The following is a 15,268-nucleotide window of genomic DNA, read 5'->3' on the forward strand; positions in this document are numbered from 1 at the left end:
TACAGCTGTAGCTTAAATGATGCGATCATCAATAAAATTTGCTAAAAAAATAGAAACATAGTAAATCAATAATGTACAATTTTGATAAAAAAAAATCATGGAACTGATGTCTTTTAGTCATGAGGCTTTTAGTCATTTGCAATCAAGAATGTGTCCTTTTCATGTTAAAAGTCATGTACTCTACCTCTCTTGTCAATTTCTCACTTATATTAATAATCAAAACAAAAAGGCACCCAACAATCTTTGTGTGTGTGACAGCTGCGACTGGTCACAAGCACTCCCCAGAGCCAAGTCATGCAACACACACACACACACACACACACACACACACACACACACACACACACACACACACACACACACACACACACACACACACACACACTTGTGTCCTGAGTGTGTGTGTCCATCTGGGATCATAGCCTTCAAACTGCTGTGATTGAGCTCCCTCCCGGCAGAAAGACCAGGGGACTGAGTGTGTAAAGGAAAGCCTCACACGGGTGAGGAGGAAGCAGTCCAAAGCCAGCTGGCCTGGCTTTGAGAAAAGCTAGAGGAAAAGTGAGAGAGAAATAAAAAAAATAAAAAAAACAGGCAATAGAAAGGTATGAAAAGGGGAGTGAAAGAAGGTATCAAGTTTATAGAAAGTTTCTGGCTGTTAGAAGGAAGTGTGGCTTAGCTAAAGTGAAGACAGACACGTGGAGAAGGCCTTTACAGCAGGTTCTGTCGAGGCAGCTGCAGCAGCACATTCAATACAGGTAAGATACAACATGGGGTTTGGGAAAGTAAACTTAATTTTCAATAAAAGCATGACCTCACCGACTATGCAATGATGCAAGTATATATATATATATATATATATATATATATATATATATATATATATATATATATATATATATATATATACAAACACACACACACACACACACACACACACGCACGCTATTTTCACATAATGGTCTACCCCAAATGCTAAATATTACATTTACAATTCATTTTTATTACAATTCATTTAACAAGTAAAATAAAATCCCAAAATGGCATTTTGAAAAGGTTATGTAGGTGCTGCTTTATAAAAGAGTGGAGAATAAGTGTCTTAATTTCTGTGCTATGGTATTCACTGGATGACTATTATATCCATTTATCTAAATGATAAAGGACACAGAAGTATAAAAAATATGACCATAACCAAATAACTATTAAAATTACCATGTGTTTGATTTTTCAATATTATTCTAAATGTATCTGTTTTAATTTCAATGTCCAAGCATGTATCTCATTAATTCTAATGAGAAATATATGCTGACAATTTCTGCATGTAATATAAACTTTAGCAATCGTAGCAGGCATGAAATAACAGTATAACCTCATGAAGGCTTTTGTGGTGCAGAAGTAATGCTTAAAATATGTCCTGCTTTGCTCGCACTAATCTCACGACCACAGGTGGCTGGGGTTTAGTGTAGGCGGCGAAGTCCCTGATGCCAACAAGTGTGGTGTATATGCACCCAGCCCTTCATAGCATTTCGTTTATAGGCAGGAACAGCTTTAACAGAGCTACAAGAGAAAAATAGATAGGAATAGGAATTAATAAACTCACAGAAATGCACATAAAGTGTACAAGGAAAAAACATGTGTGCTTGCAGTAGAGTAAACATGGGCATCATCTGCAATGACATTCGACAATTCTCTGAACTGACAACTAATATCTGCTTAATTGCAGTATTTGGACTGTGAATTGGTGTAATTTGATATGCTCTCATAGTAGAAGTTAAAAGTGCACTGAGGTTGTGGTTATACCAAACAATAACAACATAACTGAAAGTGATCTGTATCTTAATATAGGTTGGTTTGATTTACACACATATCAATGTCATGTTTTTTTTATTTTTTATAATTATGACTATTATATGTAAATTATTATTTTTTTATTTTTATTTTATTATAATATTATATTATTCATATAAAGTAAAGGCTTAATCATTTTGTACATTTAGAATGTGCATGTAAATTATTCAGATGATTTTTATCTCATTTTATCTCACCTCAAGAAGGCTATCACTTTACTCACAAAGTTGGTAAATGGCAATTGTACACATGAACAATGTCAAAGTTTTCTGTGTTCATGTAATTTTGTTCTTATCATTTTTTTTACTCAATTATTAATCAAGTATTACTGCCAGTTGGATCAGCTAAAATATGTCTCTATTTTGTCCCTTAAAATATATAGATTGCTATTTTAGTTATTATAATTTTTTTTTATTAGTTTAGAAACTGTTTGTTTATTGTATGGGAAATTATAAAAGTTCATTTATGGTAGAAATCCAAAGCTTAAAAACAAAAGGTCTCTTGCCTGACATAAACTAACTTCTTGACTTGACTCTTGAGTTGCAGTGTGAATAACCAATGGTTAGGGATAAAAGGTCCAAAACATAAATACAGAAAAAAGTTACAAAAATTAACCACAATTAATCAAGAAATCTTGTCAACTTCACAGCCTGGGTTTCACAATAGTCATACAGCCTCATGAAAAAGATGAATTCCATATTTACTGCTACAGCTTTAAAATATAATATCGGGTGTAAAAACCGGTTTAAAGTAAGCAGTGATTTCTTTATCGTGAGCTCCATAACTTAAATTTGAGGACGTTGCTCCTTTAAATCCTGGTCAAAACAACTCGTGTTGTGCAGCACCACACCTCTTCCTGAATCTCCGGCAAACTTACACGTGACTCTGCTACACGCGACGCAAACGGATCCAACCTCATTTCACTGATTGGACGCTGACAATCCGATTACGAATCCTATTGGTCGAGACGGCTGTCAGTTTAGAAGAGTCAGTCCTATTGTTGCTGCTGTATTCAAGAAATTACGTCAATGGTCTCTAAGGCTGGAGCGCAGTCTTACAACTAATAAACGCTAGTGCGTTACCTAGTTCGTAAATCTTTTCTTATTAATGTATATATATGCCCATTTTTTAGACACTTTGGCCACCATCTTGTTTGTGTTCGCCCAATATATAAGCGTGTTTCCTGTACTTTGAGCTTTTTTCCCCATTATCTCACTTACACATATCAGCATCCAGTTTTTCAGCAACTTATTGTTGCACCGTGTTCTCCTTTTTTAAGTAAAATCAGCTACGCGGTTTTTAAACAGGTCTAAAGTGGTAATATTTCTTGTTAAGGCGCATAAGTTTCTATATCAAGTTGCTAATTGAGACGCGAGGAGGAGTGGGCGGGGCTTTCGGGTGTTCGTCTGGCGTCACATTTCGGAGGCGGGGCTTTTGTTTGACAAGAGCCTGCTTCTTCGGAGTTTGTTCGCGTCCCGAAAATAGAAAAGCAGCCCTGCGTGTCAATGTGACTGAAAATACATTTCTGTCGCTCCGCGTCCCCGCGACTCACTGATACGCCGTATCTATATCCAGCGAGGGAGTACGGAGAGAGAGAGCGAGCGAAAGAGAGGGGTGAGTAGCAAAAAATAGCAACAATGTTCCACAGTGAGTTGGTGTGAGAGCGAGAAAGCGCAAGAGGGAGTAGTGGAGTGCGTTCAGGGATCACGAATTAAAACGCGTTCTGTACACTTCAGTACAACAGTACAGCTCTTATGAAACATATTTATCTAGAAATATCTTTTTTTTTCTGTTGGTATCGAGGAAAAGGTTTCGTTTTTAGGTGTTTTGCTGTGCGTTGTAAAACTTTGTTTGGCGAATTTCAGCCCGTCCGTAGCTGTTTATATTTTAGCGGCGAAGAGGAGAGGACGCGCGCGCGCTGGGAGCTTCAAGCTTCACACACACACACACACACACACATCTGTGTGTGTGTGTGTGTGTGTATATATATATATATATATATATATATATATATATATATATATATATATATATATATATATATATATATATATATATATATATATTTATATATGTATATGTATGTATATGTGTGTGTATATAATGTGTATGTTCAATATGGTATTTATTTCACTTTAGAAGACACAGCTGCTGTAAAGTCGTGCTTGTTGTGTAGTTGGTAATTAGAATTGTTCTGCATTCGTGAAAGATGCACAAGCCGAAAAATGATATATTACAGCTAAATAAACCGCTGTGGACTTTATTTTACTATTATAGTTGAGTAATAATACACACAGGCACATTTACGCCATGCCTTTTCTTCTTAATACCGTGGACGGGAGCTCTCTCTTTCTCTGTGTGTGTGCGTGTGTGTGTGTGTTTGCTTTTGGGAAGAGAAGTTGAACTCCAGGAATCGATGCCACTGTCTGAAGTTTATATATTTATAAAAAAAAACAACAACCTCTGTGCCTCTTAGCCCACACACCATCTTTTCTTTATCGTGTCAGAACAAACGCACAGATTGTGATTATTATTAAAAGAATGTGATCATGATTTTTATTTGTATCCGTGTTTAAAATGTGTCAGATATTAAACCCAACTTCATGTCTTTTTTCAAATCAATGCTTTTCAACTAAAGACAAAGTGTGATAAATACTGACATGAATCCAACACAGGATTAGATTTATATAGGCTAATTGTCTGGCTAGTGGTGATGAATTTACATCCGCTGTGTTATTTGAGCAGTTACAGTATTAAAGTTAGACTACTGAATATCCAGGAACAGTTACAGTTCTGAATATCCAGGAACAGTTACAGTTCTGAATATCCAGGAACAGTTACAGTTCTGAATATCCAGGAACAGTTACAGTTCTGAATATCCAGGAACAGTTACAGTTCTGAATATCCAGGAACAGTTACAGTTCTGAATATCCAGGAACAGTTACAGTTTCGAATATCCAGGAACAGTTACAGTTTCGAATATCCAGCAACTGTACAGCAGGAACAGTTACAGTTCTGAATATTCAGCAACTGTATATCAGAAACAGTTACAGTTCTGAAAATCCAGCCACAGTGTTGCACAGGACAGATACAGGACTGAATATTTAGCAGAATGGTTACAGGAACAGTTACAGGACTAAATATCCAGCAACTGTATAGCAGGAACAGGAAGGATACTGAATATCCAACAGGAGTGTTGAAAGAACAGTTACAATACTGAATATCCAGCAACAGTGTTGCACAAAAAGGTTACTGTAGTGAATTTCCTGAAGCAGTCTAGTAAGAACTATTACAGTACTGAATTTCCCGAAGTGGTGTGGCATGCATTGATATAACTGTATTATATACTCTATATTTCCTGTTTGGTTGTCTAACAGAGGATTAGTTCTTATTAGCTGCTTGTCTGGCTGGTGGTCCTGAATGTATGTCGACTGTGTTACAAGAGCAGATATAGTACTGAATATCCAATGACTGTATAGCAGGAACACTTACAGTACTGAATATTCTGGAACAGTGTTGCAAAAAAAAAGTTACAGTACTATATTTCCTGAAGCAGCGTCCTAAGAACTATTAGAGTACTGAATATCCTGAAGCAGTATAGCATAAACTGTTATAACAGTATACATTACTCTCTATTTCCTCTTTTGTGTACTGAACTAACGTATTGAATAAATCAATGGTACGTGAACTTTTGCTTTGTTGAATATAGCTTTTGAATGTGCAGATTTTTATGGGAAAGCATAAAGTAAGTTGGTAAGTGCTATAAATGATTTATTACCTACAGAGAAATAATTAGGAAAGTTATTTAGAAATGTGTCTGGATGTGCGGGGAGATTAAAGGGGTTTATTTTTCAGTGTTGAACAAACTGTGTTGAGTGAAATGCTACAGTGTTCAATAAGCTCTTACAGTGTTAAATTAAATAGAATTGTTAATTGAACTCATACCATGTTGAATTTTACCTCACGTTTCTCTCTTATTACTCAGCTTTCATCCTAAATCATATTGTTCATTGACTGCTATAAATAATTCAACAACTCTAAAACAAACGAAATTTATAGGAAAAACATTTTCTGTTCATTTAGTTCAAGGGAGATTGAGGACTGTATGGAGATACTCCAGAATTCTTTCAGTGTGCAACACTCTCACTGTGTTGAATGAAATACTGCAGTGTTCAATTAGCGGTTATGGTGTTAATTATATATGAATTGTAGTGTTGAATTAAAGACAAAATATTGCATGTAATATTACAGTATTTAGTGAACATGGTCAAATGTGTAGAATGAACAATTCGAGTGTAAAACAAACTATAAACCTCACATGTCTAATGTTTGTGTGGATTTGTGAGGCTTTTGGCCGTGTGGTCAGTCCTAAGAGCTGGCACATAGAGTCGCGTTGGTGCACAGTTGGCACGGTTTGATGGAAAACCGGAGCCGGGGTCTCCTGAGAGCAGCGCTAATTGATGCCATCAATTATAGCGCAATAACATGTTCATTTCTGATTTGATTTAATGTTATTCATAATGTCAGGTCGCCTTGTTAAGCACTAGCGAGAGGTCCGTCTATTTCTTGCCATTGCCCTTCTCACACAGCCACAGGGTCACCACCACCACACACTTCTTCAGTTTAATGAATTTCTGAAGCACAGTTCATACAGTAAATGATTATGCGAAGCACATTGTTTTAAAGAAAAGTGCAGGAGTCCAGAAGGATGGGTTGTGAATTATGTCCGCTGAATGGCTGCAAGCATTAATCCAGAATACAACACTAAGCCAAACGAAAGTAAAATTATAGCAAGGGAACACTGTGAAATATTGATTTAATTTTTCTGTATAAATATTTATTTTATTTTAAGTATTATAGCTGGATGAAACCTGTTCGATGATATTCGATTAACTTAAATGTGCATTTGAAATTTATTTGATATTTGATATTGGAATTATATTAAAACATTCGTCCTGTAACCTTGTTTTTCGGTGCACTAAAGCAACTGTTCCTGGAAACTGCAGATTGTTACTAGAAGGTGGTGTTCAAAGTCTTGCGCACAGTAAAATCTAAAATGTGAAATGAATGCACGAGTCCCTAACCTGTGAGTGATTTAATGTTGTGAATATTGTGCTAGTTTCCTTCTCCATGTCAGTTCAAGTATGCTTGACACTTCTTCTGTACGCTTTTGGACCAAGATCATATATCAGATAAATCGGAAACTGCAGTCTTGCCATGTGAAACGAGAATGTCTTTTCATTTTGAAGACCAAAGGCGCTCAATAAAACAAGCAGCATCAAATTTTTTTATCCATCAGACTTCGTGTATTACCATGTGTATTGTTTTTCAGTAGCAGTTTTGTACATAAACACTGCTTGCTGCTGCCATGGCAGCAACGCGAAAATTTACTAACATGTAATTTAAATTAATGTTTCCAATAATATATTCAATGATGCATCAGGGTTTTTTTTTAATGACTGAAATGAAATTCTTATGAGCAATGTTGGCCTATTAGACTGACTATTTATTTTCATGAGGCTCAGGCCAGTGGCCTTGTCTGGCAGAAGAGGCAGAATTTTCTTAGCTCCGAAAAAAAAAGAAAATGATGTTAATAGATTGCACAGCATTTTTCAGGACTAGTTAAAAATGAATTACAGATAAAAGCTCAACTCTGAAGCATGAGGACGTGTCCAAAAAAACCCCCCCTGCTCTGGCTGTAGTGTAGTCTGAAGCTGCACTAAAGTAAATAAGCGTTAAAGAATGCTATCAGGTACAAGACATATAGTGTCCTTTCTTAACTGGGGGCATGTGGTGTCCAATTATTCATTCCCATATTGTGGCGCGAAAAACAATGATTGTTTTACTGTTTTAGTTCGGTGAGAATGCAGCTCTAACCATGTCAAAGTGAAACTCGTGTCATAAAGAACGATTCTGTTCTAATTCATATTCTTTTGCTTGTTTGCTAAAATCTGAAGTCTTTTCAAATCTGCAGGAATTATATATTTATGTTTATCAGTGAACATTTTGTGATCAACAAAATTCCTTCTGGAGGAGAAATAGAATGTGGTTATTCTTTTTGTCTTGCAAAACCATAGTGCAGCTAAAGAAGTCTCTCTCTCTCTCTCTCTCTCTCTCTCTCTCTCTCTCTCTCTGTGTGTGTGTGTATATATGTATATATATGTGTATGTGTGTGTGTGTGTGTGTGTGTGTGTGTGTGTGTATGTATATCTCAAATATATATGTATTGCATGAGAAGAGTTACATGCAGCAGTGTGTGTGTGTGTGTGTGTGTCTATGTGTGTGTGTTGGGGGTGGGGGATATGAACAACTCATGCCATGCTCTTCACAGCACTCCTCCATCTAACAGTCTGCTCTCAGCTTCTTCCAGGATAGAGGAAGGGTGAGAGAAAAAGAGAGATAGAGAGAGAGAGAGAGGGAGGGAGAGAGAGGGAGGCTGGAGTGTGTGGGCGAGTCTGATCTGCAATTAACGCTGGCTGTCAGAAGAAGAAGGCTGGCGTTTACACCGTCGCTTCTGAATCACTGAGTGCAACACTTTCCTCTTCTCCCCCCAACCCCCACCCCCTCCTCCAGGAAAATTTCTTTCCCAAGGAGGAGGAACCAGCAGGAAGTGAAGTGCTGTGCAGGAAGGAAGAGTGCAAGATTCGAGCTGGACTTTGGGGCCTGAGTGAAGTTTGTTTGCGCCTTGATCATTGGGTGAGTCCAAATAATTTTTTTTTCCTTTGGTTATCTTGCTTTCTCTCACGTTTATATTTTGTGGCTATTTTGAGACAACCCAATAAAAAAAGTTTTCTGGTACTGCTTGGAATTCAGCTACTAATTCCCTCTGTGCTTTGAATACACAAATATAATGATGATGCATGATTGAAGGCACAGCTGTGAAGTGGGCAGAGGAAATCCAGTGTGCAGAGTGAATCTTCCGCCTGTACTTCAGTACTGTAATCATTTCTAATGCGTCGCTGCATACAGTCGCTCTGTGTTTCAGCTTTGCAATAATGTTGCAGTAACTGGCATTAAACTGAAATGTTTTTAGCATGCTGTTGTTATGGGTGTGCATTTGACAAATACTGTATTTGACAAAAACATGGGCTTTATTTAATAACGAGGTGAACATTTTTAAGCTCTTGTTCCAAATAGTCATTGTCTCCGTACTGAATGCATCAGTGTCATTGCTCACTCATACACCCTTGTGGAAGGCCGTCCCTTTTTCTCAGAGTAAAGTGTGAAGGCACTTTGACAAATGTGTTCCACATATTTCCCAGATCAGCTGTAAAGAATGTACCATAATTTTGGCCCATGTCCATTAAACACCGTCTATGTTCTTTTTTGTTTTCTCTCTCTTCCAAAATTGGTCTCTCTCAATCTTTGTGCATATTCATGGCCAATGTGATTCATTGTTTACTGGAGCATCACCACTGAGTTGGAGATTCCAGCATTCTCCCGTGAGACCTGGAGGCAGGATGCAGAATCTTGAACCCAGCAGATAATGTTTAAGCCATAGTTTTGCTTGTGTGAACAACACTGAGACACCTCACTGAGGGTCTTTTATTAAATAACAAAATGGCCTAAATTAATCTTTGAAGGACGACTCTGTGAATGTGTACTTTTATAGTGCAGATTTTTTGGGTGATTTAGCCTAGAGTCTTTCCTCTACATTATCCGTGGGCTCTGGGTCGGCGAGCTAGGGCGGTGGAATGCAGTGTCCCTGCGGGGTCAGCCCAGAAGTTGGCCTTAAGGAGCGGCTTCAAAACAAGAAACCTCTGGCTGCCCCTGATTTTGCTGCATGTTTGATACTAAAAAGGTTACCTCAGGATACACAGAACATGCTAAACAAACATAAAGATCACTGCTTAAGACTTGTATGAAAACATTAACTCCTTGCACCCCCCCCCCACACACACACCTCAGTGCTCTACACAAACCTGGCCTTGTTGTAGCCTGTAAATAGGTTTTTCTGGGACTTGCCAAATAAAACCCTCTATCAGAGTCTTTGGCTCCACAGTTTGAACTATAATAGTAGCTCCTTAATATGTAGCGATGATGATTTTCAAACCCATTGGCTTTGCATTTAGCAAGTAACTTTGGCATGAGCCTTAGTGCCACATGTGTCTTATTAATACTGCACACTTTCAGAAATGTGGATTAAGTTTCAGTGTGAATATTCATCAAATCATATTTAAACACGTATCCAGTGTTTACACATTTTCTTGCGGGGAATCTGGGAGCGGCGCAAAGTTATAATTAAACAGGAACATGTGAGAGGGACTTACAGTGGCAAATTATCTGGCTAGACCCGTGTCAGCTGAATATATTTTTGTTGTTCCATTTTTGTATACCTTGAAAAGCCTTTAGAATAGTTACGCATTGATGGTCCCCTGCCTTCTTTAGAACTTAATTTCTAAATGCATGTTAAAACAAGTAAAGAACGATGGCTTAATTAACAGTTAAACCCAAACGCTTTTAACTAGGGGTGACTTTTATGAAGCTGGTAAATTAGTTCTTAAGCTAAATGCGATGCCATAGAATGTTTGTTCATCACTGCAAAGAGTTTTCATACGCAAGCATTTTGTTGGCCCGAAAATGTAGCTCAGTGTAACGATAATAAACGACTGCTGGATGTTTAAAAAAAAATAATGATTACACAATTCCAATTTTTTTCACACTATGAAATTGTCCGGAAATGTTTATGAAAGGAGATAAAATATTATTATTATTTTTTTTTCGATCACATTTACAAAACCAACAATTAACAGTCATTACTTTTCATTTATGAATTTCAGCTGATGCTGTGTACTCTATTCTGCCAGGCAAGCTGAAGTTTTCATGGCTTATTTGCTGCTTTCCACACCTCTGCACTAACCCAATTTGACCTGTGAAACTCCAGGCTCTGTCACATGCACTAAAAAGAATGAACACAAATCCCCATGTAAGTCCATCCACAGGAGCAGCTGACGTTTACACACACTGCTTAGAGTGTGGGTGGTGCATTTAGCTGAAAGAATGAGTCTCCCCTGACCTTTCGACTGCCCTTGCTCTTGACCTGCGCTTGTAAGCCATCTCATACGGCTCAATCAGCACATGCACTGCTGAGCGGAGAAGAGCAGCTTAGGGATCGATGTGCTCTCTCCTGTCCTATTCCTTTTACTCTTCCTTTCCTGCAGGCAGAAAGGATGTGTCCTCAATAGGTGACTAGGTACGCACCAATAATCTGCTATACAGTACACAGGGATTTATTGTAGAGTACATTTTTTATGTTCACAATTCAGCATACTGCTGTTAGACTGAGCATACTGCTCAGAATAAAGATTGTTCTACATTCATAGTGATATTTTCAAGTTGTCAGATTTCATACAATTATCATCATGAACATCAATAAGTTCTGATGAATGGATAAGAATAACAACAGGAACTATGTTTATATTAGTAGTAAATGTAAATGTTGTAAATGTTTATAAATATATATCGTCTTTCTGATATTCTGTGCATTATGTTTTCTTGCGTACGGTGGGGCCGAGAGTGATGCTTCCGTATTACGGCTTCATTGCTCTTAGATGGGCTTCAGGTTCACTGATCCCAATGGTTACTGAAGATACTAAAACAAATCCCAGTGATATTGTGAAACTGTAAATCAAGCACTTATTCAGATACGAATATGTAACATCAACACAAATCTTGTTCTCACCCCATTGTTGGTGTGTAACGTGTCTGTTTTGTAGTTGGATGTCAGAGTGTGTATAAGAGGTGTGTTTAACCTCAGAGCCAGAACACTGGTCCAAATCTGCAGCTAATCCTTTTTGCACCCCACACTGATCCTCCTGTCTGCCTCCTTGTGCTGCTGCTCACTCCGGGTTGAGAGCGAGGGCTTTGCTCACTGCCCTGCCAAAATAAAACGAAAACACAGAGCAGCTAATTGGCCTTGTTTACCACCGGGTGACTCAGTATAGATTACATCATTTTTCCCACTCTAGCACTTGCCTTTGGCCTGATCTGTGTAACTGATGCTGTGTCTACTGCTGTAAGCACTTTTAGCTGAGTTTTTGTTAACATAAGCATTAATGTTAATGTTAAAGACACAATGGCTGTCTGTGTGTTAACATAGGCAGTGATTAGTTCTGTTTAACAGTTTTTTTTTTTCATGCTGTGATTGGCAGAGACCAGGTCTGATAATTGAGTAAGAAAACAATTTACCAGTGAAATGTGGATTGATGCAGGGGCCATGGATGAGAGGCAGTGCCCATCTTTGTTTCATATCTTCTCGTGTTGTTTTCGTAGTGAGTCTCAGGGGATCAGCACTCAGCCCACTATCTTTAGAAGGCTCTCTATGCCCCTTTATTACTGCAGGCTTTGCAGGAATGGGTAGTAAATATGTGCCACTAAGGAATACAATTGTGTACAATTTGGTTGAAAAATGCAAAGTTTCAAGAAGTTTGACTAAAGCTCCTTTTTTTTTTTTGCAAGGAATCTAATTCAGAGTTTTTCTGTACTTATCTTTGCTGAATATTATGGCAAGTGTTTTGGCTTAGATGCTAATCACAGAGAGTGCATGGTTATTTTTTTGCCCATGTGTCATGAGATGCAGACTGTTAACATATTAGGCTAAACTAAGGCATATATGTTTGTCTAATGAACTCGCATCAAGAGAAAAAACATAATAAACCATTAATGTAATTAAATGCATGTGTATTAAATTGACAAATTTGTATGTGTATGTGTATATGTGTATATATATATATATATATATTTATTTTTTATGTTATTTTTTATTTTAATATTTGTATTTAGCTAATGTATTTTGTATTTGGATAATGTTTTACAAAGAGAAGAGCACAACTGCTTTCTGGTCATATCATACAATCAATCACAATAGGTGCATGGCAGGAAATGGGGCTTCTGAGGTGCTCCCAGGAGACACACACACACACACACACACACACACACACACACACACACACACACACACACACACACACACACACACACACACACACACACAGAGGGTCTGATGGCTCTGCACGATGCAGACTGCACCTGTGTTCTGCACCCCCATGTCTCATTACCTCTGCTCTATGAGCTACAGTAGCTTCAAACCGCAGCTGTTTTGCGCTGCATGTCATGTTGCATGTTCAGAATATCTGAGCTGGATTGTGTTATGTGAAGTGCGCACTTCATGAGTGACATATTCCTACAGCCTGCTGCAAGACTTCATTGCCACTTGTTAACAGGTTAAGGTGTGTGAGTAGTTTAGCTCCTCTTACGAGTAGAGACAAAGTTAAAAAGCCTTCTAACCATAGCTCTGTGGAGGCTTGTAGAGTGGAGCGAGAGTTTTATTAAATACCAGTAGTTCTCTCTCTGTCTACGTCACCAAGTTCTTAGACATTCCTCAATAGCAGGCTGATGTCATCCAGAGCTGAAAACATGTTTGGCACTTTAGGAACAAAGACATTGGCTGTTTATGGGTGTGCCTGTTTTGTTTAACATGATATACTATTAGAGATGTGCTTTTTTCAAACTTGTTGCTGATAGCAAAAATGTATCTGACTGGTTTAGCTCAATTTATGCTTCCATTAAAACAGGTTTCTTCTGGCTGCAGAACATTGGAAACATTGGTAAGCACAACTGGCCAAAAGAGATGTGTGAATGAGCTTGGGGTGAACACCCGCTCATCAAACATGTTTATCTCTGTGCAGTGTTGAGCTGCAAATGAATTAATATATTTACATTTACTAGATAAGATACGTGAATCAGCTGGCAGTTTTAACTAAAGAAATGATTTTATTGGTTGAGACATAGAAACATCATTATACATTGTACTTAACATATCTTACATATTTTTTATCTGATCACATCTGAAACACTGCTCGTGAGTCATTACAATAGTTTACCTTTCGAGCCAGTTTTCTCAATTTAACTTAGCGTGTATTGGTTACTTATTGTTTTAGTGTTGTTTTAATCTTACATTAACTTGTAATTTAGAAACTAACTGCATTTATAAATTCTTTTGTCCTTTCAAGTGTGTCATTATAGAGGTTAGTGCAGGTGTTTTGCCTTAATTAAGCTATGAGAAAAATTCACAATTCTAGAATCATGCTTTCAGATGAACTTACCGTATGCCATTAAGCAATGTGATTTTCATGATCTTCTTTGAATGAGGCTACAGCAGACATGCTTTTCTCATCTCATATGATACATTGCTACCTTTTATAAAATAAACTATAAAACAAATACTTTCAGTAAAAGACTCACTGTTTACCAGAAGTCTCATTGTTTGATGGGTAGGTAAGATCATCCCACACCATAAACGCTCAGAGCTGTCTGATATTCATTTTAGAGGTCTCTTAGGTGCATAAGCCAAGTAAGATGTGGCGGACTTATCCTGCCGAGCTGAGGGAACAAACAAGGCTAAATTCCCAGGATATCTTCATAATTTTGATTGCTGTGGCTGTCCTCATTTGCAGAATGTTTAGATTTTCAATCTGCCAGCACTGACAAAATGTGTAATTAAAGCATTAATGCACAGGGAAGGTATTAAGGGAAGGTGGGCTTGACTGTAGTATCTGAAAGACTCGAAGCCTAAAGACAGTTTGCCAAAAACATGGTGAGCTCATCGACTTACTGATACAGTACAGCACTTACACAGATACTATGTCACTTTAGACTGCCTGGGAGTTTTAAAAGACCTAATTCTCTTTAACGATGTAATTCCTGTAATTTATGAGTGGAGGTATATGTTATGTGGTCTATGTGCTTTTAAATCTTTATTGTTGGACAAAAAGGTACTTTTTAGCTTTACTGACAAATGAAAAATCTTTGCTGTTTGAGTCCATATTCAGTGATGATTTTTTTTATGACTGACTGGTCTAAACTAAACTGAAAGATAATCTAAATTTTGCTACCTGTTTCATCATTTTTGCATCATAATATAAAGTTCTGTATAAAATCCTGCCGTAGAGAACAAGGAGTTAGTTTTGTGACATTAAAAGCAAACCCAGGCCTATTAGGTTCCTGTGCACTGTAACCAGAGCATTGACTTTACTCCCATCGAACATAGATCAGTACTTGAAAGGGTCAGCAGTGGCCATCCGTCACTAGGCTGTCTGTTAGATACAGGCAGACGGATGAGAAGGTTCCCAGCCTGCTGCGGAACAGTTGACCTCTGCCATGTAAGGACAAGAAATGAAAGCTGGGACAAGAAGGTATCAACTTCACTGTCATGACATCAGTCTCCCTACGGTCTCAACAGGCACTGGGGTTTCTGAGCCAAAGAAAACACGATACCATTCCCTGTAGGAAAAAAGTGCAATTACACAATCACAGTGTGCAGCAGACTTTGAAAATGAGAAATGCACTTGATGGATGTGTTTTATGACACGATGAAAGGCTTCCCATTTACCTAAAAATAGGCCAGTGTGGAAATGCAGGTAGT

General features: G+C 37.8%; 1 protein-coding gene and 1 long non-coding RNA gene across 6 annotated transcripts in view; one reads left to right on the forward strand and one right to left on the reverse strand.

The window, feature by feature from the left end:
* Positions 1-368: 368 nt before the first annotated feature.
* mef2aa (myocyte enhancer factor 2aa) overlaps positions 369-15,268 on the forward strand; it is an 84,013-nt gene continuing 69,113 nt past the window's right edge. For 2 of the 5 annotated variants that reach the window (XM_083552710.1, XM_083552712.1), the window contains exons 1-2: positions 369-755; positions 8,419-8,541. The gene's annotated coding sequence lies outside the window, so the exon portion shown is untranslated. Of the gene's footprint in view, positions 756-2,731; positions 3,460-8,418; positions 8,542-15,268 lie in introns of those variants that run through there. The other 3 variants (XM_083552714.1, XM_083552713.1, XM_083552711.1) reach the window with 2 other exon arrangements.
* LOC310732365 lies at positions 10,614-12,496 on the reverse strand. Its single transcript, XR_014535465.1, has 3 exons — positions 11,528-12,496; positions 11,349-11,437; positions 10,614-11,000 (listed from the first exon to the last, which is right to left on the reverse strand). It is a non-coding gene; the product is annotated as an uncharacterized lncRNA (long non-coding RNA).

Source organism: Silurus aristotelis (genome assembly GCF_946808225.1).
Source record: "Silurus aristotelis genome assembly, chromosome: 10".
NCBI classification, from domain to species: domain Eukaryota; kingdom Metazoa; phylum Chordata; class Actinopteri; order Siluriformes; family Siluridae; genus Silurus; species Silurus aristotelis.